Source organism: Eriocheir sinensis, unplaced genomic scaffold, assembly GCF_024679095.1.
Source record: "Eriocheir sinensis breed Jianghai 21 unplaced genomic scaffold, ASM2467909v1 Scaffold926, whole genome shotgun sequence".
Taxonomy (NCBI): Eukaryota; Metazoa; Arthropoda; class Malacostraca; order Decapoda; family Varunidae; genus Eriocheir; species Eriocheir sinensis.
This window is the reverse complement of record NW_026112304.1, coordinates 83,643-107,873: the sequence shown is the minus strand read 5'-3', so window position 1 is coordinate 107,873 and position 24,231 is coordinate 83,643. Positions and strand designations below refer to the sequence as shown.

The 24,231-nt window shown below is 48.4% G+C and overlaps 1 long non-coding RNA gene across 1 annotated transcript; it reads right to left on the bottom strand.

Moving 5' to 3' along the window:
• LOC126994936 (uncharacterized) lies at nt 1–24,199 on the bottom strand. Its single transcript, XR_007749745.1, has 2 exons — nt 23,940–24,199; nt 1–1,046 (listed from the first exon to the last, which is right to left on the bottom strand). It is a non-coding gene; the product is annotated as an uncharacterized LOC126994936 (long non-coding RNA).
• Nucleotides 24,200–24,231: the final 32 nt, after the last annotated feature.

The following is a 24,231-nucleotide window of genomic DNA, read 5'->3' as shown; positions in this document are numbered from 1 at the left end:
TTCTTTTTTACAGCTTAGTCAGTAAGTTAGTTAAGGCATATTACTATTATTATTATTACCTTACCGTCTAACACACTCTCTCTCTCACATAGGAATATAACACACACATTACAACTTAACTTTTTTATTAATAGAAAAACACACATATACATACATAAATATACACATAGTAACATTGATAAGGCTATGTGGGTGCTATGTTGGCTAATGGGAAGGGGGAGGAGGTCCTTTATGTGTCTGTGGGGGGTTGTCAACATACTGTGGGGGGTCCATCTGTGGGGTCCTGTAGGCTGTGGTGTGGTGAGAGAGAGAGAGAGAGAGAGAGAGAGAGAGAGAGAGAGAGAGAGAGAGAGGCACCTCTCTCTCTTTCTCACCTCTCAAGTCTCTCTTTCACTCTCTCTATGATCTGATGTATGTAATTATGCATATGTTGTATATCTCTTTCTCACCTCTCGAGTCTCTCTTTCACTCTCTCTATGATCTAATGTATATAGTTATGCATATGTTGTATAATATGACTATGTATGTATATGTGTTTGTTATATGGAATAATAAAAAAATAAAAAAAATAGGTGTTTGTCTTATGTGCCTGTGTGTGTGTGTGTTTACCTAGTTGTGGCATACGGGAAAAGAGCTACTCGCGCTGTCCTGTCTCCATATCAGCTCTTGTCCAAGTTTTCCTTAAAATCATGAATGTTTCTTGCACAAACCACCTCCTCCTCCAGCCTATTCCATAGCTCAATGCTTCTGTTTGGGAAGCTAAACTTTTTCACATCTCGCCTACATGTGGTCGCCCTGAACTTCTTTCCATGTCCTCTCGTTTCTCTCTCATTCCACACACACAGGTCCTCTCTGTCCAAATGCTCCACTCCGCTCGCCACCCTGTGTGTGTGTGTGTGTGTGCTGTTTTTCTTTACTTCCTCCTCTTCCACTTCTGATCTTCCTGTTGCCTTAATCATCTTCTTCCTTCTCCTCCTCCTCCTCCTCCTCTTCTCCTTCTTCTTCTTCTTCTTTTTCTTCTTTTTGGTCCCAGCATTAACACACACCTGAGGAAAAGAACTTTATTAATGGAGAGAGAGAGAGATGCTGAAGAAGTTATGGAAGAGAGAGTACTTATAATATTACATAGAAAAACAACACACACACACACTAGGGACCTAGATTTGCCTGCCTGCCTATATATTGACAATGTATTATACTGGTCTGGTGCTGGGCCAGTCCACAACACCGCGGGCTGCCAGGCCTGGTAAGGCCCACGGCTGTTATGCACTACACTACCAAGGTGCAGTAGACCCTGTATATAATGGTCTAATCGGGGGGGTGGGGGAACTTAGTCCGTTGTAAGCGGAGGAAATTCAAAGATACAGTTGGTTTACGAGTTTAATTCGTTCGGGAATTTTTGGTGGCACGACAAAACACTCGTAAAGCAAAAGGAATTTCCCCTCAATTAAAATTACTTTGAATCCCATTAACGCGCAGGGGCGTAGCCAGGATTTCAGTTGGGGGGGACACAATCTTTACCAGTCTGTCTCATTCATTCATTTCATCGACGCCTGCTCCAAGGAGCTCCCACCAGGGGATGGCCACGGCAGAAGAGCTTCCAATTTTCTCTATCCAGACACTCCCTCCTTGCCTGCTCAAAGTTTCTCAAAGATCCTTCCCCCCTCTCCCTAACGTACTCTTACACCCTATCCCTCCATTTTACTGGAGGTTGTCCTGTAGCATTCCCTCCCTCTATCTCACTCACATACACCCTTCTGGTCATCTTACTCTCCTCCATTCGCTCCATGTGGCCAAACCACTTTAAAGTCATTCGCTTCACTTCTTCCACCACTCCACACTTCTTCCCTTCACCCCTGTGACACATTCCAAAATGCTCGTACACACTTTCATTACTCATTCCATCCATTCTACTCACACCACAAGCACTCCTCAAATAACTCATTTCCACTGCCTGCACTCTAGACCTCTGACTGTCATTCCAGGCCCACGTTTCACTTGCATATGTGAGGGTTGGTACTATTATTGTATTTCTCAAATCCCTCTTTACCTCCATGCTCACACTTCTGCCATTCATGATTCGTCTCAAGGACCCAACCACCCTTCTTCCTTGCAATGCCCTTTCTCTTATCTCTCCCTCCATACCACCATGCTTACACATAACTGATCCAAGGTACATAAACTCATTGACCTCCTCCATTTCTTCATCATTCAAAATTATTTTGCATGCTTTTTCACAATCAATTCCCACTCTATATGGGCATACAAAATCTACAACCTCACTTCTACGCTCACAAACCATCACTTTACTTTTGTTGACATTTACTTTCAGCTTTCTCCTATTACAGACACTATAAAAAACACTGACCAAATTTTGTAGGTCACTTACTGGTGGTGCATTCACACTAAGCAGTTGGTGCATTCAGACTAGGCAGGTGGTGCATTCAGGAGATGGCGCATTACATCCAACTACCCTGGCGGTTCTTTCATAATAAATGTGCAATCTCCCCTTCAGACCTTTTTGTTCTAACTCCTGATCTACCCACCAGAGGCCACCAGCACAAAATAGCACATGTTAGGGCCCAGCTTGAACTAAGGAAGAGGTCCTTCAGTGTCAGAGGCAATCCTTTGAGGAATTCCCTCCCTGAATCCCTAGTCACCCTCCAGTCTCTGTCTCTATTTAAATCAGCACTAGCTCATCATCTTGGGGACAAACTTTTAGAATATCATTAAATGGACTGTAGCTCTTTATCCAAGCATATAAATTAAATTACAAGTTGACTGCATATGATGCACTATCCAGCTCTTTCATTAGTATTTGTTTTTGTTTATGTAATTATATATTGAGAGCTGGCGATTTTTACAGGTTGTGCCGTGGCAACACTGGTGTTTGGAAGCAGAGAATGAGCTCTACAAGATTCAAGCCTTTTCTGTAATAATTAGGACACCAGCATACAGCAGTCAACCACCAGGTCATCTGTGAATACTGTCAGTAATGAATTTGCACAACAACATCTGCTAGGATCACAGCAGAAGGAAGATATAGAGCATTTTCAGGAAGACAGTCCCAGCAGAGCCAAGATGTCTGCCTCTACCCAGAAGGCCCCTACCCAGAATGTAAACAATGAAGATGCCTCAGGTAGGAAAAATATTTTCCCATGTATAATATGTCAGCTCCATTGTGACAGTGGTATAAAGTGTAACACCTGCAACATGTGGAGTCACCATGTATGCTCAGGAGTGCCTACACACTTAGGAATCATGCTGGTGAATACTAACAGAAAGTACACTTGTCAGCCATGCGCTAGGCAAAGTTTCTCTGACTATGCAACTTAAGCAAATGAAATGGAGGAGAGTAAAAGGAAGGAACTGGCTATGATCTCAAGAAACAGGCCTCAGGCTTCAAAACTTGTGGGTACAAATACTAACCCTGAAGATACTACCCATAAGTCAGGAGTCACAGGGCAGTAATGACACCCAAACTGTAAATCTAGACACTGCAGAGGATGCCACGGGCAATGATTCACTCGGTTCATGGAGCTCCCCGGAGGATATGCGCCTGAGCCTGAGCCAAGAGGTCACACCTACCATAGCACCAGACCAGGCAGAGCAGCGGCAGCAGCAACAACAAGACACCAGTACCCCAGCATTAGTGAGTAACAGGCAAAAGGAAATGCCGATATGCTGTTTCTACAGAAGTGGTGTGAGCAAGCATGGAGCGCCTGGTAAGGACTGTAAATTTAGACACCCAAAACAATGTCCAAAGTTGCTGGCACATGGTGTTAAAGGAGAACACGGTTGCAATCAAGGGCGGAAGTGCTCCATGTTCCACCCCGTGATGTGCTGGGATTCGGTAAGGAAATATGAGTGCCTAAACGAGTCCTGCAAATACCAACACATTAAAGGCACTAGGAAGAGAAGGGAAGTAGCAGCACCACCACCACAGCCCACACCATCTAATGCTGCAGTAGCCCAGGCTATGACCCTTACACCTGGAACACCTGCCCCCACTACCACTACGGTTGCCACCGAAGGCAGAGGTTTTTTAGAACTGGCAACGGGTTGAGGATGGACATGGCAGCCCTAGTCAAAGCCATAGAGACTCAGGCAATGCTACTGAACAACCTCATGAAGGAGAACAGAGCGAGCTGGGTACCACCAGGCCAGCCCACTATCGGCGCCCCATGGAGCAGTGCTATAACCTCTCGCTAGAGAACATCATAATGGGCAATATCCAAGGACTGTACCCGAAAACAAATCAAGCCAAAGTCCCCTTCTTGAGGGAGCTTTCGGCAGAAGTGGAACCCTTGGTTATAGCCCTAACTGAAACACACTTGAGCAGTAGTGTGAAAGATGAGGAGATACAAATCAAAAACTACACACCATTTAGAACAGACAGAGAAATTAGGAGTCACGGAGGAGCAATAATATATGTAAGAAACGAAATATCTGTTGACACAAAATCCTTACTCTCTTACTCTAATGGACAAGTGGAACTAATTATCATCCACCTGAGAAAGATGAATCTAATAATAGTAAATTGCTACCGCCCACCCCAGTGTACATTGCACAACTTTACAGCAGCAATGGAAAAGGTCGCAAAAATAATGGAAGACCAACCAGCACCTTTGCCTGAAGTTATCTTGTGTGGGGACTTTAACTTCCCCTCCATCCACTGGCCGGAAGGTACTGTTGCAGGCGGCACCCTGGACGACCAAGCCCAAGCTAAACTGCTCCTTGATTTCACTGACAAAATCTTCCTCACCCAACAAATAACCAAGCCTACCAGAGCACACAACATTTTAGACCTTTTCTTCACTAATAACCAGGATGCAATAGAAACATACAAAGTGGAGAAAACAATAGTCTTGGATCACAGCTTAATCACAATAAATATGACGTACAGGAAGACAAGGTTAAAAAATTGGGAATCTAACAAAACGGAGTCCTCTCCCTTTGCAAAATTTAATTTTTACAGTGAAACAATAAATTGGGAGCTTGTGCAGTGTGAGCTTGGTCAAGTCGATTGGGGTAATATCATGGGAGGAAATAACCCAAACACTATGCTCCAAGCCTTCATTAACACAGTGCTGGAGATGTGTGAGGGCCACATCCCAATAAAGAAGAAGAGTGCCTCTGCTCAGCGCCACAACATCCCAAGGGACCGACGAATTCTGATGAGGAAGAGAGCATCCCTCCACAAGCAGCTGACTGTGTCCCAGCATGAGAAACAGAGGCACTCAATAAGCAGGAAAATTGAAGAAATAGAACAAAAACTTTAAGAATCGCACAAAGACCAAAGGACCAAGGAGGAAACGTGTGCAGTAAATAACATTCAGAGGAACCCAAAATACTTCTATAGTTACTGCAAAAAATTCTCCAGAACCAAAACACAGATTGGGCTGCTGCAAACAGAAGAGGGGACAACACAGAGCCCCAAACAAGCATACCAAGTACTGATGCAGCAATACAGTAGTGCTTTCAGCACCCCTCAGACCCAATCAGTAATCCACGACCCAGTAGCATTCTTCACAGAGGACGCAGGCCACCAAGACCACTTAACCGACATGGAGATCACAGTTAACATCAAGGGAGCCATAAAGGAGCTCAGATCAAATTTTGCAGCCAGATGGAGTGCCAGCCATACTGCTCCTGCAATGTGGTGAAGTCCTGGCTCACCCCAACCAAGAGCTATGGAGGTGCTCACTGGACACGGGAATAATGCCGACCCTAATGAAGAGAGCCACGGTGTGTCCAGTCTACAAAGGAGGGGAAAAAGAGTCGGGCCAAAAACTACAGACCCAGTTGCCCTAAAGTCACATCTTATCAAAAATTTTGAGAAATGTGTCAGAGACAAAATTATAGTCTACATGGAAAAGAACAGCCTCCATAGTAACAACCAACATGGCTTTAGAAAAGGGCGGTCCTGTCTCTCCAAACTCCTGGAACACTTTGACTGGCTCCTGGAAAACCTGGCTGCGGGCAAGAACGTAGATGTCGTGTTCCTTGACTTCTCTAAAGCCTTCGACAAGGTTGACCACGGCATTCTCCTCCATAAGCTCAAGACTCTGGGGATTAAAGGGAAGCTAGGTATTTGGCTCTACCACTTCCTTACAGAAAGAGTCCAAGTTGTCACAGTGGATGGCCACCAGTCCAGTGAGGCCAGCGTCATCAGTGGTGTGCCACAGGGATCCGTGCTGGGCCCTCTCCTCTTCCTTATACACATGGGCGACATCGATGAGGGGGTCAGGAGCTCGGTTATCTCCTCTTTCGCCGATGATACCACTGTGAGTCACGCTACCACCACGATGCAGGGAGTCACCCACCTACAAGAGGACCTCAACAAAGTGTATGCCTGTGCCGCAACCAACAACATGGCATTTAACGCGGCCAAGTTTGAAATGCTGAGATGTGGCCCTGACCACACCATCAAGATGTCAACTTTGCTGCTCACAGAAGGAGGGCAACAAATATCTGGACAACCACATGTAAAGTGCCTTGGGGTTCACCTCAGCGACAACGGTTCCTTCTCACACCACATCACAGAAACAGTGAAGAAGGCAAAGGCAATGGCAGGCTGGGTCCTTAGAACATTTGTTTCCAGAGAACCCAAGGTAATGTTAACCCTCTGGAAGGCCCTGGTGCAGCCTACGCTGGACTATTGTAGCCAGCTGTGGTCACCATACAAGAAGGGCAATGTGCAGAGGCTTGAAACTGTGCAGAGAGCCTTCACAAGACAAATCAGAGGGTTACGTCACCTAAATTACTGGGAACATCTGCAGAAACTGGGGCTTACCTAGACGGGTTCCACAAGAAGGGAACCCCACAAGTGCCAACACGCCAGCAGAATGCATATTTGCGAAATTACTCTCAGCACTAAAACCAATAAGCCGCTGCTGGAATGTGTGTTGATTGCACCAAGTAAAGACTAGTTATAGAATATAATGACTTATATGTATATAAGTGAAATAACTATTTATATTTATATTGCTGTAAGTAAAATAAAGTAATTTAGAGTTGATATGTTCTTTGACCAGTGTTTAGGAACTATAGTTAAATATGAGATCATATGAAATTATATATGAGAATACATTGGTATTAGTATGTAGGGGTTAAAATTCGTATAGTCTTTGACCAAGGTACTCTGCTAGTTTTCTCTTAAATACAGTTAAGGATGTTGACAGGATAACTGTGTCTGGCAGGCTATTCCACAAAGCAATCACTGGACTGAGAAGTATCGCCATGTATTTCTGTGTTGCTGTTGGGTAGAAATATTCTGGGTGAATTTCCACGGGTTCTAGATAATGTCCGGAGGGAAAATAACTCAGAGGGTTGCACAGGAGAGAGGCCATTGAGAATCTTCCAGACCTTGACTATGTCAGCTCTAAGCAGTCTGCCATGCACAGAAAAGAGACCCAAGGCATCCAGTCGGGAGGCACAGTCAAGATGCGAAAGTCCAACAATCTCCTTGGTCCATCGTCACTGGACTCTCTCAAGCATGTCAGTATCACCTACATACCCTGTGTGCCATACAACTGAGCAAAATTCCAGCACAGGACGGATATGAGAGGTGAGAAGAGATTTCATAAACCCAGGCTCACGGTTAACTGTGCTCTTAAGTAAATTTGACGAAATTCCTGCAGCTTTATTTGCAAGAGCGTATGTGGAGATGAAACTTCAATGAAGTATCAACTTGAACCCCTAAATCTGATGCAGACTGCACAAATTGTAAAGGATTTCCTCTAATATAGTAGTCAGAGTACGGGCCAAGATTTGGAGCAGATCCTCGGCAGATCCTAAGAACACGGGTCTTGTCCGAGTTGAGCCTGAGCCCCCACGATTCTGCACGTGACACCAGTAGGTCTACATCTCTCTGCACAGAAGCAATATCTAACAATGTAAGAGAAGGCGTAGTCTTATTTATCTTTTGGTATATTTTCAGATCATCAGCGAAAATTTTGTATTTACAGGTCAGACCGTGAGCCACAAAGTTAATATAAATGAGAAAAAGGGTTGGTCCAAGGACAGACCCTTGGGGAACTCCACTAGTTACATGCGTAGAATCACTCTCAGAACCCCCAACCACAACCCTCATCACTCTACCGTTCAGAAATCCGTGTATCCAAGAGAGTAAGGGATCCCCTATACCGATGTGGGAGAGCTTACTGATCATAATGTTATGATTAACAAGGTCAAACGCTTTACTAAAGTCAAATAGTATAAGGTCGACCATATGCCCCTGATCAAGCAAGCAGGTGGCGTCATCATATGTTAGAAGGAGCTGATCATCAACTGAGTGAGCCTTACGGAAGCCAAACTGATTAGAATCTAATAAATTATCATTCACGAGAAAAGATGTCAGATTGTTCACAATAATACGCTCCAGACACTTGCAGGATACTGAAGTGAGACTTATTGGTCTGTAATTAAGAGGGGAAGAACGCACACCTTTCTTAAAGATGGGGACTACTTGGGAAGACTTCCAGACTGATGAGAGTTCACCAGTATGGAGTGACTGATGGAAGAGCCAGAGAAGGTGGTATGAAAGGGATGAGAAGCAGTGTTTACAAACAAGGGTGGATACCATCAGGCCCCATACTGCTGGAAGGATTTAGATCACGCAGAGTATTGGCGACATCAGACAGATTTATAACCAAGTTATTCAAGTTACCTTCAAAGTGTTGGTGCTCTACTGGATTGTCAGGGGTACTGGTAGAATATACAGATGAGAAGGCCTTAGTAAACAAATCTGCCATTTCTGGGGCAGAAGAACAAATTTCACCAGAGGGTTGTTTAAGGGGTCCTATAGTGGGTCGTCCCACTTTCTTGTTACGGATGTAAGCATGAAACAACTTAGGCTTATTCTTTAGGTTAGAGATCAGGTGGAATTCATAGTCTCTCTGTGACTGATAGGAGTAGCTTCTATACTCATAGTTAACATCTAAAAAGGAGGACAAGGCTATCTGGGTGACATCTGAGTTCCTACCCCATGACTGTCGCATTGCTTTATAATGAACCCATGCATTGTGACGCCTCCTGACCAGTTCAGCCGGTGGGTTAGATTTCCATGGGACTATAGGGCGGTCACGGGCCACTCTGCTAGGAACATACAGTGAAATCATTGCTTGCAGTATTTCTAGAAGTCTATTGTAAACAGCTTCCACAGACATGTTTCAGAACTCGTAGTCAAAGTCGAATTCCAAGAGTGCATTATTCATGGCTCGATAATTACCCCTGTGCCATAGTATGATTGTCTTAGGAGTCTGAGCTGGAGTGAGACCATGAAAGGAATAGATAAAGGATATAGGGAGGTGATCACACTTGGGCAAGGGAGGATGGAGCTGCACCTGAGCGACCCTGTCATGTTCCGTGGTAAATACTAAGTCAAGAATGTTGTCCGCTGTTGTGTTAGTAGGCTCTGTCACCCACTGATGAAGACCAAGAGACATAAAGCAGTCAAGGAAGGAGGTGTCATGGGCAGTAGAGGCAGGGCACGTCACCACACCAGTTAATACCTGGTAGATTGAAATCTCCCACAAGGATTAATTCCTTACCAGGAGCAAAGTCCTCCAGGAATGATTGAAGTTCAACATCATGTAGTTGGGAGTTTGAGGGAGGGCGATAAGCTGCTAGAATATATACACCATAGGAAGGCAGGTGAACTCCTACTAAGTTTCTGACTGGAAGGTCCAGCGCTAAATATGCAACAGTGTTGCGTATGTAAAGGCAGGTACATGTTTGGCAGTGGATTCTGATGTATCTTTACGCACAATGTTATAGTTGGGAATGGCAACGAAAGAATCAGGAACAGAAGGAAGAAGCCACGTTTCAGTAACAGCTAAGATATCAATCTTATTTTGAGACAGAAAGTATGAAACTAAAGTTAACTTATTACTAATACTATTTACATTGATCTGAGATAAATTTACTGTGGTAAAGGGACAGAACGGGACACAGCACCATCGGACGGCTGGCCATGCTGGACACCGCCACCAGCGTCACGAGAGGCAGTCAACAGAGCCAGCCCCAGCCCCCAGCTGGCTACTGGCAGCACCCACAGAATGCTGGCGCCTAGCATACAGCTCTTGCCTTTGCATATATGTTGAATCTCTGTTGAAATAGATATGCTGACACTGTTCGTTGGTCCTCAGCTTAACTGGCTTTCTGAAGCAATTCCTGTCTTTTGTCCATATTTACACATTTGACTCTATAAATACCTCGCTCACGATTGATGCAGTATATATCAGTCAATGGGACAACGGAACCCACAGCCAAAGTAGCAGCCTGATTTGTCTTTGCCGAGGCCTCAGTGTCGTTGGTGGCCTTGATGCCGCGAACAATAAGAACTTAAGAAGAACATAAGAACACAGGGAAACTGGAAGAGGCCGGGTGGCCTACACAGGGCAGCTCCAGAATCCCCCCCACTACTCACGATGGGTGAGGTGTAGTTACAGGGGTTACAGGTAGAGGCTTGATCCTCGTTATACCGGCGGTACTAGGCACGCATCCAGTACCCCGTCACCTTACTGCACCCACACCTCACTGCCACCTGTCATCCTCGTCCATGTAGCTATCCAGTCTACTCTTAAAACAAGCTATTGTCCCTGCACTAACTATGTGATTGCTGAGTCTATTCCATTCCCCCACCACACTATTACTAAACCAATGCTTGTCTATATCTCTCCTAAATCTATACTTTTCTAATTTAAATCCATTACTGCGAGTTCTATCCTGCTGGCTAATTCTCAGTACTTTACTTATATCGCCTTTGTTGTAACCCTTGACCCATTTGAATACTTCTATCAGATCTCCCCGCACTCTTCATCTCTCTAGTGAATGTAAGTTTAGATGTTTCAGCCTATTTTGATATGGGAGGTTCCTCAGCCCCTGAATCATCTTGGTCATCTTCCTCTGAACTGATTCTAGCAAGTTGATGTCCATTCTGTAGTGTGGGCACCAAAACTGGACAGCATAATCTAAGTGTGGCCTAACTAACGCTAAATAGAGTCTGAGGGTGACCTCTGCACTCCTGTTGGTTACCATCCTGTTAATAAAGCCTAATACCCTGTTAGCCCTATTCCTCACACTAATACATTGCTTCCTTAGTTTTAGGTCAGAGTTCACTAACACTCCCAAATCCCTTTCACACTCAGACCTGCCTATCGCTGTGGAGTCTAAACTATACCCGTGTAATGGGTTGCGTGTTCCTACACTAAGTACGCTACACTTGGTGATGTTAAAATTCATCTGCCATTTCTCTGACCAAGCTGACAGCTTGTTGAGATCCTCCTGCAGTGCTCTAGCATCCTCCCCTGTCCTAATAGTGCATCCTATTTTGGTGTCATCTGCAAATTTACCTATGTCACTTGTTATCCCATTGTCTGTCATTGATGTAGATAATGAATAGAAGCAGGCCTAAAACTGAACCTTGAGGAACCCCACTGGTAACATTACCCCATTCAGATTTTTTACCGTTAATGGTAACCCTCTGTTTCCTGTCGCTAATCCACGCCTTAATCCAATCAAATACCTTCCCTCTTATCCCATGAGCCCTGACTTTATTTAAGTCTCTGGTGAGGTACCTTATCAAAGGCCTTACTAAAATCAAGATAAACCACATCATAGCTCTCATCATTGTCAGTTGCCTCGTATACTCTATTGTAAAAGGATATAAGATTAGTGAGGCACGACTTTCCTTTAGTAAACCCATGCTGTGAGTCGTGAATTAAATTATGTCTGTCTATATGGTCCCTAATACTATCAGCTATTATTGACTCAATCATTTTACCTATAACTGAGTCCTTCCTTTTTCTCCTCTCCTCCATCTCAGTGATCTCCTTCCTGATCATAAGGCTAACAGAAGCTGAGTTGAGGTTAGTCTCTGTAGGATTTTGCAGTGCTGGGTTAGGGGAAGTCCTGGCACCAGCAGCAGCCTGTGTAGTGGTACCCTGAACACTGATCATGTTGGTGACCTGCTCAGTGAGAGATCTTACAGAGGCGCACAGAGCTCTGACTGTCTCGTAGAAGTTGCATCATGGCACCGAGGTTACCATTTCCACCACCAGCACCAGCAGAGCCCCTAGAGGTACTACCACTATTTACCCTACAACCTGTACAGACAAACAGTATCCCCTCACCACCAACATCCTTAAGTGCCTGGATAGCAGTCTGGGGTAGGCCCATACAGATTGTTGAGTCATGAAACCACAAAGGGCATCTATCACAGCCAATAGAATCATCATTAGTCTCACCTCCACACGTTCCGCAGTGGCCATCAGTACAAGAACTAAGGTTGCTATTAATTGAACTATTCACACTGACATTAGAATCACGCTGGGTGTTGTGCTCACGAGTGTGGCTCCCACCTGTACCGGCACCGCGTCCAGGAGCCAGCCAAGCCCGAGCCATGGCAACGAGGTAGGAAAAGTCAGGTCAGCAGGGGCACAGCAGGTGGTCCAGGTCATAGGTAGAGGCTAAAGGTCACAGGCAGAAGCCAAAGGTGATACACACGCACAAGGGAAGCGGCATGAACAGTCTCATGGGCAGTCCAAGGACACACCGTCACCAGCAGTATGTGTCCCCGCCCGCAGGTCACCACAAACAACAAAGAAGAAGGGAGAGGTATCGGAAAATTTTAGGTCTGGTGCCGGACCCCACACAATGCACTGCAAAAGCACGTTAATCAGCGGACCGGACAAAAGTGCAGCAGAAGATCCCTCCCCACAAGAGCCCCAGGTGGAGGCAGGACCCTGCTGGCCTCGAGTCTGTCCCATGAAGGGCCACGAATCTTTAACAGCCTGCCTAAGGAAGTCCGATACCCAACAGGTTGCCCGGTAAACAGGTTTAAGAATGGGCTGACAAACTGCTACAAACAGTCCCAGATGAACCTCCAGTGCCAGGCTACACCTCAAGATCTAGGACTTCCAACACTATACAGGACCAAATCGCCATGTTGAGAATGGATGGCACGACCGGGAGCAGCGGTGGACCACCACGACTGTGAGGCGGGGCCTCTAAACAACACCAAGTAAACCAAGTAAGCAAGCATCAGCAGAGTGCTGGCTTCCCAGCACCCCCTCATCATCATGTGGATTGTGGGGTCGGGAAGCCCACCAGGTGAGTCAACCTCTCTCTCTCCAACGTCCCCATTCTGTCCTTCATCTCCCTTTCCAACTCAATAAGTCTCCTTCTCAACATACATCACTGTCTTCTTCTTCTTGTTTTTTTTTGGGGGGGGGCTAGTTAGGCTATGGGACCACAGCCTCTAGAGCCCCGTCAGTAGTAGTCGCTATCCAGTGTTGTTTTTGGTCATCGTTCTGTCACCGGTGTGGTGGTTAGATCCTATCGAGTTGCCCCGCCTTCTGCAGGAAGGTCTGCGTACACTTGAGGGCTTGGAAGGCTGTGTCGGGGCTGAGAGTGTCGCTGCCCAGCAGGTCCTCGCAGGTCTCTAGGGCCTGTGAATGCAGAGTCTTGTTAGGGAAGCTCTGAGGTTGGTGCGGAGGGAGTGGAATCTTGGGCAGTGAAGAAGGAGGTGTTCCGGTGTGTCGGGTTGTGTGGGGCACCATGGGCAGTGAGGATTCTGGACTATAGACAGTCTGTGCAGGTGTGCATTGAGGCGCCTGTGGCCAATCCTCAGGCGGGTGATGGCTGTGTCGAGGGGACGGCTGGGGGAGTAGGCCCGCCAGTGCTGGGCGGGGGAGTGTCTGTAGCGTCCAAGGGTGAGCTGCCTGAGGTCAGCCGTTAGTCTGGTGGTCCAGTGTCTGTGGGAGGATTATGGAGGTGGATCAGTAAGTCAGTGTGGTCTGGTGGTCCGTCCATGGTCTGTGGGTGTGTGTGTGCCAGGTTGGCTGCTTGGTCCGCCACGGTGTTGCCCACGATGCCAGTATGTGAGGGGACCCACTGAAGGTGGACCCGTCTGCCCCCAGAGGGCAGCTGTGCCAAGAGGGAGTGGATGGCAAAGCAGAGAGCGTGGTGTGTGTGGTCTGTGGGTGGAGAGGAGTTGGAGGCCGTGAGGGAGACATTTTGATGTGGGGAAGTGTGGTTGCAGCTGAGGCCTTCCCTGATGCCAAAGAGCTCTGCCCCACGGATGGTGGTGTGGGGATGGAGCTTCCAGTTGGTGGAGGTGTGTAGGGCTGGGAAGTAAATGGCTGCGCTGGTGGAGGGAGAAGGGATATGGGAGCCGTCAGTGAAGATGAAAAAGGTGTCCCTGTATTTAGTGGAGAGGAGAGACAGAAAGAAGGCCTTCCCCTGATGGGGACAGCCCGCCTTGGTCCATGGTGACTGAAGGTCCAGGGAAATGGAGGAAGGAAGGGGGAACCATGGACCCAGGGGTGAGAGGTAGTCAAGGGGTGAGAAAGGGGGAGGCGTAGATAGAGAGGGCTCGAGTGATGAATGGGGTGTGAGCTCGGAAGGCCTGTGGGGCTGGAAGTGGGTCAGGTTGGTGTTGGGACAGGACAGTGTGAAGGGAGGAGTGAGGAGAGGATGTTATTCTGTGGAAGGTGGTGACTGTCTTGGTGTTGCGCCTGTGGTCTAGTGAGGGAATGCCCGCCTCAGCCTGCAGGGCCAGGGTGGGTGACGACCGGAAGGCTCTGAGGGCCACCCGGAGTGCGGTGTTCTGCACCACCTGCAGAGGTCTGAGGAGCGTCGGGGAGGCCGAGCCATAGACCTCAAGACTCCATATTCTATCTTGCTACGGATGTAGGCACGATAGAAGTGGAGAAGCGTGGCCCGGTTCGCCCCCCACTTGACGCCTGCCAGGGCCCTCAATAGGTTCAGCCGGGGGAGGCAGGAGGTCCGGAGATCACTCACGTGATGCCTCCAAGTGAGGCGGGGGCCGTCCAACACTAGACCCAGGAATCTATGCGTTGTGTGGAAAGGGATGACTGTGCCTGTTAGGTGTGCTTGAGGGATGGCAGGGATGCGGCGACGGGTGAAGCACATGAGGCATGACTTTGGTGCACTGAGGGTGAGGCCCCACTGAGTGCACCAATGACTGATGGTGTCGAGCCCTCTCTGGAGGAGGGTTTGCGCCTCAGGAAGAGAGGGAGCGGAGCACAGGAGGGAAATGTCGTCTGCATAGATGAAGGTATGAGTGTCAGGGGGGGAAGGCAGGTCTGAGAGGAGGATGTTGAAGAGGAGAGGGCTTAGGGCGAGCCTTGGGGGACCCCTCTACAGATAGGATAGGGTTGAGAGAGGGTGGTCCCGATAGAGACAGAAAAGGTTCTACTGGAGAGGAAGGAGCGGACCCAGTGTAGAGGAGTGCCAAAGAGGCCAAGAGTGGAAAGCTTATAGAGGATAGCATTGTGTGAGGCAGAATCAAAGGCTCCTTCAAGGTCGAGGAAGGCGGCCAGCGTGAAGCGCCCCCTGCCAAAACCCTCCTGGACATGGTGGTCGAGGTCAAGAAGGGTGTCAAGGGTGCCACGGCGGGGCCGGAATCCGGACATGTTGGAGGGAAGGAGATGATTGTGTTCCAACCACCAAGAAAGCCTTGTTAGCACGAGGTGTTCAAAGAGTTTGCTGATGCAGGAAAGAAGGCTGATAGGACGGTAAGAGGAGGGTAAGGAGGGGTCTTTCCCTGGCTTAGGAATTGGAAGTGTGGTGGCGTGGCGCCACTGGTGAGGAAAAGTGCCGGAGAGCCAGCTGTGATTAAAGATCTGAAGCAGGAAGAGGGAGTAAGCTTCTGGGAGGTGTTTAAGAAAATCACTGGGAATGTCGTCATCCCCAGCGGACTTCCCCACCGGCAGTGCAGCTGTGGCTGCTGTGAGTTCATGTAGGAGGAAGGCCTGGGCGATAGGATGAGTGTGAGATGGTGGGGGTAGTACAGGGGGAGGGACCGGGTCCGGGGAGCCCAGCTGCAGCGGAAGTGTGGCGAGGTGTTCCACTTTCTGGGCATCCACAGCCAGTGTAACACCGTTGTGTTGTAGAGGCAACATGAGAGGGGCTTGGGGCCGGACCATCTTCCTGAAGAATAACCATATTTTGGTGAGTGAGGTTGAGAAGTCAAGGGAGGCACAGAAGGCAGACCAAGATGCCCTTTTGGCTGACAAGATTGTGCGCTTGCAGCGAACCTCCAATTGGTGGAACCTCTGGCGCAGCTCCGGGACGGGTCGGCGACGCCAGGCATTGAATGTCTTGCGCTTTGCCCGCACCGCAGCCTCGCACCGTCGGTTACACCATGGAGCTCGAAGAAGACGCGGGGACTTGGAGGAACGGAAGGTGAAGCAATGGGACCCCACTTACACCAAGGTGTCCGTTAGGGCCACAATAGCTTCACCAGGAGGGCTGGGAGGAGTGGTGGAGGAGAGGTGGTCAAGGAAGGAGGACCAGTTGTCAGCCCCAAGGGACCATCTTGGCCGGCCTGGTGCAGGGGGGGGAGGGGTTTCACCTGCTCCTCCTCCTCCTCCTCCTCCTCCCCCTCCCCCTCCTCCTCCTTGCCTTCCTCTTCCGTCCCCCCTCTCCCCTCTTCCCGCCCACTCTCCTCCTCCTCTCCTCTCCTCTTTCTCCTCCTTGTCCTCCGCCTCCTCGCCGTCCCTCCCTCCAACACCTGTCCCTTACCTTCCCTTTCCCCTCTTCCTCCTCCCTCCTCGTCTGCTCCTCCCTCCCCCACCTCACCCTCCCGGTCCCCTTCGTCCTCGTCCTCCTCCTCCTCCCCCTTTCCACCTTCCACCTCGTCCACAATTTCTCCTCGTTCTTCACAGCAGATCCCTCCTCCTTCCCGCTCTCCCTCCCCTTCACCCACCCCTCCTGGCCCCCTTCCACCGCCGGGTTCTTGTTGTTGGTGATAGTCAGGTTCGTTATGCTGACAGGTATTTTTGCTCCAAGGATAAGAACAGGACGAGGGTGTGTTTCCCAGGGGCAGGTGGGCCATATATCAGACAGGATTGAGGCGCAGGTATGGCAAGCGAGGATCGAACCCCATTGTCTTTCTCAGCTGTGGCGGAAACGACGTTTCTCGTGTGCCAAGCGAGGACCTTCTCAGGCGTTTTAGAGAATTGTTAGGCAGGATACGTGACGCTGGTGGGTCGCCAGTAGTGTGTGGTGTCCTGCCAAGGAGGGGCGTTGGCGATGGATGGCTGTCCAGGGCGATAGCAGTGAACAGCAGACTTGCTGAGCACTGCGAGCGCAATGGGTGGCTGTTCGTCGACAATTGGGACCTCTTCTTTGGCAACGACGCCCTCTACGCCCGTGACGGGATACACTTGACGTTCAAGGGTGTTGAGGCTCTCTCAGACTCCCTTGAGCGAGCACTTGGTACCCTGAGGGATTTTTTAGTATAGGCGAGGGGGGGAGGAGTAATGGGAGGGGACATCTAGCTCATAATATAACCAGGCAGCTTAGAAGTAATTCTAGAGGAGTAACAGAGGACAGGCTAAGAATCTTCTATACTAACAGCAGGAGCCTCAGAAACAAGATAGACTTACTAAGGGGTGAAGCTTGTTCAGAAAATTTTGACATAATAGCGATCACAGAGACATGGATAGACACTGCTAATAGAAATTTTAGATCAGAATTTGAAACAACAGGTTATCAGATGTTTCACAAAGACAGAAGGGGCAGAAAGGGAGGTGGAGTTGCGCTATATGTTAAAGACTCACTTAAATGTTTAGTTAACAACTCAGTCAAAACTAACATGGATTCAGAATCAGTTTGGGTGGACGTTTACAAAGGAAAGAAAACTAACTCTAGGAGTTATATACAGGCCACCCAACCTTAACAGGCAGGACACGAGTATATTACTACAGGAGATTGGCAGGGCGAGTATGAGTAGAAATGTCTGCGTAATGGGGGACTTTAATTATAGGAATATAGACTGGGAAGATCTAGTGGGTGACCTGGAAGCCGAGGACTTTCTTGAAGTTATACAAGATAATTTCCTTAAGCAGGTAGTTACTGAGCCTACCAGAGGAGATAACATATTAGACTTAGTCCCAACCAATAATGGGAACTTGCTACGTGAGTTGGAGGTGCGGAGAGTTAGGAAATAGTGATCACAGAACGGTTCGTTTTAGCTTAGACTGGCGGTAACCCGCGAACCAAACCCAGTGTTAGTGCCAGATTTTAGAAGAGCAAACTACGAGGGGCTTCAAGACATCTTGAAGGGGTAAACTGGGATAATTTAGGGATTCATGAGGGCCAGAACTGCGGATTGGAGAGCCAGGAGAACCAGGTAGAAATGTCTTACAATAATTTAGTTAGAGTAATAGTAGAGGGCAAGAACAGCATATACCACAGCGAACACTTAGAAAAGAAAACAATGATCCTATGGATGACTGTGGACTAAAACACGAGATTGGGCTAAAGAAGGAATTTATCAGAAAATAAAGAATGGGGAAACACATCTCAGGGGCCGCACGCCGAACTATCTAGATTAGTTAAGAAAACACCAGGATAGCAAAAAGAACTATGAGATCAAAGTAGCAAATGAGGCGAAAAGTAATCCTAAGGGCTTCTTTCAGATGTATAGAACAAAACACGGGAGAAAATTGGACCGCTGAAAACAAACACAGGGAGCTAGTAGAAAATTACGAAAATATGAGCACATTGTTGAACGACTACTTCCTTTCAGTATTCACACAGGAGGATCGAACGACTATACCGGAAAGAGTTCAGGTGTACGAGGGCGGGGATGGCGATAAATTGAGGGATATAATCATTACCAGGCAAATAGTTCAGGATGAGATAGATAAGCTTAAGAAGAACAAGTTGCCAGGTCCTGACGGGATATTTCCGAGGGTATTAAAGGAGTTAGGTGATATAATCAGTGATCACCAACCGACATCTTTAAGATGTCGGTAAATACTGGCTATGTGCCGAGCCTATGGAAAGTAGCTAATGTGACGCCGATTTTTAAAAAGGGGGACAGGTCAGTTGCTTCAAACTATCGCCCAATTAGCTTAACATCGGTTATAGGGAAGATGCTGGAGTCCATAATACCCAGGAACATTCGGGAGCATTTAGAGAAACATAGCTTAATTCACGACTCGCAGCATGGGTTCACAAAAGGTAGGTCATGCCTCACCAATCTCTTGTCCTTCTACAATAAAGTATTTGAGGCGGTTGACAGAGATGAAAATTATGATGTAATCTATCTTGATTTTAGTAAAGTGTTTGACAAAGTTCCTCACCAACGACTGTTGCTTAAATTACAGGCTCACGGAGTAGAGGGTAAAGTTTTGAACTGGGTCAAGGCGTGGCTTAGCAATAGGAAGCAAAGAGTGCAAATCAATGGTAAAAGATCTGACTGGGGATGTGTTACGAGTGGGGTCCCACAAGGTTCGGTATTAGGTCCACTTTTGTTTATTATTTATATCAATGACTTAGACACAGGAATTAGTAGTGATGTTAGTAAATTTGCAGATGATACCAAGATCGGTAGAGTAATTGAGTCGGATCAGGACGCTAGTATTCTCCAAGGTGAACTCAACAGATTATATGACTCGGATAAATGGCAGATGGAGTTCAATGTAGGGAAGTGCAGTATTCTGAGTGTAGGTAGGAACAACCCTCACATAACTATTGCTTAAATGACACTCTCATAAGTAGGTCTAAAAGTAGAGGGATTTAGGGTCTTAGTGAGCTCTGATCTCCGTCCAAGGGCACAATGCATTCAAGCTAGAAATCGAGCTAATAGGGTACTGGGATTTATTTCAAGGAGCGTAAGCAACAGAAGCCCCAAGTCTTCCTCAAACTATATTTAGCATTAGTTAGACCTCATCTTGACTATGCGTTCAGTTCTGGTCACCCTACTACAGAATGGATATCAAAATGTTAGAATCGGTGCAGAGGAGGATGACTAAGATGATTCAGGGGTTGAGAAACTTGCCATACGAGGAAAGACTCAATCAGTTAAACTTGCATTCTCTAGAAAGGCGAAGGGTGTGTGGAGACATGATCGAGGTTTATAATGGGATGAAGGGCTTTAATAAGGAGACATTCATAAGGTTTTGTTGGTAAGAGAACCGGGTAGGACACGAAGTAACGGGTTTAAACTGGATAAATTCAGATTCAACAGGGACATAGGCAAAAATTGGTTTACTAACAGGGTGGTGGATGAGTGGAATAGGCTTAGCAGTCATGTGGTGAGTGCCAATACAATTGTCACATTCAAAAATAGACTAGATAAATTCATGGACAGCGATATTAGGTGGGGTTAGATACACGGGAGCTTAGGGTCAAAGGAGCTGCCTCAGACAGGCCTACCGCCTCTTGCAGACTCCTGCGTTCTTATGTTCTTATGTTCTTATGAAAGTAAGGATGACAGGAAGATGGTCGCTGCCGACGTGGGGCCCAGTGGTAATTGTGGCGAGGTGTAGGGGACCATTTTCCAGGCACAGGTCAAGGGTGGACGCCTTGCCTGTAGCGGGGTCAATGCGGGTGGGAAGGTCTGGGGGGTTAGAAGAGAGAAGGAGGCACTGCCGGTGAGGAAATCCACGAGGGAGTGTCCTGAGCGGTTCTGTTGAGCCGCCAGGAGAGACGGTTCCCAGTGAGCGTGGTGGGCGTTAAAATCAACCATGATGGGTGCTGGGGAGGAGAGCTGATTGAAGAGGTGGCGGTATTCTAGTGTTGATATGTCCTGACACGGGTTGTAAAGGATAAGGACGTCGAGGGGACCCGTGCTGAAGGTGACCCGAACTCCCAGGAATGCTAAGAGTCCTCCCGGGTAAGGAGTGAGGGACAGCTGACAGGAAGGAAGGGGCCGTCGGACCAGCATCAGCAGACCACCGCCTACCGCACCCGCCCGGCAGTCCTTCCTAAAGGGAAAGTAGCCAGGGAATGACAGGGAGTAGGGTTCAGTGAGCCAGGTCTCACAGACACCTATTAGGAGAGGAGAGATGGAGAAGAGGTAAGTTTTGAATTGGGGAAGCTTGTAGTACAGGGACCTGGCATTCCAGAAGAGGAAGGGAGAGGATGGTGGAGGGTTCAAGTTGAAAAGGAGCCAAAGAAGGAGATGAGGGAAGGTAGAGTTTTGGAGAAGCACTCTGATAGGGAGTGGCCAGCAGAGAGGAGAAAAGAAGGTCAAGATGATAGGAGCGAGGCCACAGATGATGGAGGTGAGTGAGTGGGGTGCGGGGTGCTGGTCAGCAGTATTAGGTGAATGAGATGATGAGGATGTGCCGGCTTGTAGGCCAGTGGGCGGCTGAGGGTTGGACGGGGGTGGAGGTTGTGTGTGGTTTGCCTGGAGGAGCAGGAGTGGAGTCAGACAGCCTGGGGAGGGACTGGGTGTATGTTGGGGCTGGGAATGGGCGGCAGGGGTGTGTCGAGCAAGGGGGACGGGGTGGACAGCCCTGCCTGGGGATTGGTGTCAAGGTTGTGTGCTGTGTGGGGTAAGGTGATGGTAGGTGGGCTGTGGGGTGTCGGGGAGAGCGTTGTGGCTTGGGGGTGTGGACTTTGGCCTTAGAGGTGGGAGTGCGGGAGGGAGAGGTTCGCTGTGTTGGGTGGTGAGCGGGCCGAGGTGTTCGTGGAGGAGTGCGTGGAGGGGAGTTAGTGGTGGTGAGTGTCTGTGGGGGTGGGGCGCTGGCTTGTCGCAGGGTGAGTGAGAGGGCAGGGAGGTGTTGGGTGGGGTGGACAGTGGCACCAGGGTGGTGGGTGGAGGGCGCTGGCTCCAACACCCCGGAGGCAGTCTGCACTGCGGCAGTGGAGGGGGTTTGGGGTGGTGGGCCGGGGCGGAAGGACCCTGGTTTGATCTCCCGCATCCGCTGCCGGGATTCAACCACTGTGAGTTCTTCTTTTGCCAGTTGTTCCTGTTTCCCCTCTGCGACTGCATAGGCGGGGCAGAGTTTGGAGGTGGGCTGATGTTTGCCCTGGCAGTAGAGGCAGTGGGGACCTCTTGTGCAATTCTTCCCATCGTGGAAACCGCTGCAGGTACGGCACCTGACATGGCCCCTGCACGTCCCCGTTCCATGCTCGTACGACAGGCAGTGGAAGCATTGGAGGGCAGGGATGGTGTAAGGTCTTACTGTGTAAGCCATGCTGTCTATGGCTACATTTGAGAGAAGGGAGCCCTTGCACTTGACGCGGATCGCCAGACCTGGAGTTCTGGCGCCGTCAATGAATTTGCCTGGGAGTCAGCATATGGCAATTGGCTCTGAAGGGGAACCTCCCAGAACAGTCAGCTTGTCTAGGATGTCTTCGTCAGTCATGGCAGTGTCAACTGGGTAGATTCGTCCATAAGTGGGTTTGTGGGTCGGGTCTGGGTCTATTACCCAGCAACCAGGGTTGCTAGGTCTGTCCTTTTAAGGACAGTCTGTCCTATTTGAGATCCAACTGTCTGCAAGTTTTCATGAAAAAAGGACAACCTTAAAACTGTCCTTTTCTGTCCTATTTCTAAAATCCATGCTGGGTTCATAAATATAAATTCCAATAAGGATTATTCAGAAACAAATCACATAATAATGTTGCAGGTACGTGTACTGACGGGTGTAACACCGGTCAGTACACGTCCAGGACGCGTCACTTTCACACCCGCCTGGCGGCCTGGGGCCTGGGCCGCGCCAATACGTCAGTCTCTGTCCCGCCTGGGCCGTGCTAACACTTCAGTCTCTGTCTCACACTCAAAGTTGAAGGGATAAAATTATCATTGTAAGTGTAGTAACCGCCGACCAGGATACCATACTAATTGTGAAATCAGTTTTTGTGAAATATTTGTTACAATTTTGATATCAACGAATGATTATTTTCCTAATTACGAATTTTTTTCTATTTTATTACTTTTTCTTAAACTTGCGGTTCTTCAGATCATTAATGTTCGTTCTTGATTGTTACAGAATATTACTGTTGTAAATTACCACAATGGGGAAGTGGAAAAACACTTACAATGAAGGGAGACATTATAAAAAGGAGTGGGAAGAAGAATATAAATGGCTTACTTGGATGGACAATGCTTGTTACTGTAAGTGGTGCAAGTGCACTCTGTCAAACATGCGGAAATCTACATTTGAACTACATGAGAAAACAATAAAGCACAAAAAAAATAGGCAAAAGGAAATTAATATATATGTTTGTCCTTTTCTGTCCTTTTTTCGGGATGAGTCTGTCCATTTTTTAGCTCACACGTCTGGCAACCCTGCCAGCAACGGACGGGCCAATCCCCCAGAGAGGTCACAGACTCTGGGACCTGAGATAGGTTGTTGAGGTTCGCTACCTCGAAACGTGTGATCTTCAGGGTCCCCTCTATCATCTTCTTTTGAAAGATGGAGCCGTGTAGTGCTGTGGCCACCTTGGCCGGATGGATGAAGCAGCGCTTGTGGGCGAATGACGACATACACACCACTAAGGGCGACTTGCCGTCAGGGCCAGGGTGGTTGGTGAAGGTGAAGGTAGGTGTGGGTGCAGGGAGGGACTGGGCTGCGGGTTGGAGGATGGGCACATGGGGTGGGTTGGTGGGGTCAGGAGTGTGGTAGGACACGTGTTGTTTATGTTTGTTGGTGGCTACGTCACCGTCTGGAGAGCGTTGGCGTTTGGAGGTGATGGTGGTGGCGTCCATGTTCTCAGCGGGCGAGGGCGGCTGTTCGGGGTCGGCATGGGAGGCCCCGGGTGGGAGTATGTGCATGGAGGCGGCCTCGCGGCCTTCTCCCGGGTCTGACGACATCCAGGGGCTGCCAGGGATGTCGTGTAGAGCTAGGGGTGGTTGGGAAGCACTCTGGGTTGGTCACCAGGGATAAACGGACGGCAGGCTGGGGGCGAGGTCCGTTCACCAAGACGGCTGACGGTCGCGTCCATACGTCATTGTCCCTTGTCCTGGCTCACCTGCTCACCGGTGTGAACAAACCCGGCGGTGGCGCCGTCGCCCGCGCCTGCTCGCTCATTATTCAGTGTTATTCACTAGTCTGGATCTGGATCTGGATTAATGATGCGCAGGGCACCTGCATAGGTGCATAACACGCACATCTTAGCCTTCAATACTTCGGGACAGCACGATTACCACCTAGCACGGCTCCCACCTTAATTTCCACGTCTAGGGTTTAGTTCCCGCGCAGCTGATCGTATAAGTATGACGACGCGTCGGGAGTTCAGCAGCTGTGTCCGTCCGCCGTCTTGGCCGTGTGTGTGTGTGTGTACATAATAAGCTCCCACAATGTTATCCCAAAAGTCATTTGGAGCAAATTTTTAAAATCTATCATTAACATTTTTTTTTAATATATATAATTTAACATCAAACAAAGTTAAATAATTAGAAAGTGGTTACACTCTCTCTCTCTCTCTCTCTAAGGGAAGTAAGAGAACACATTAAAA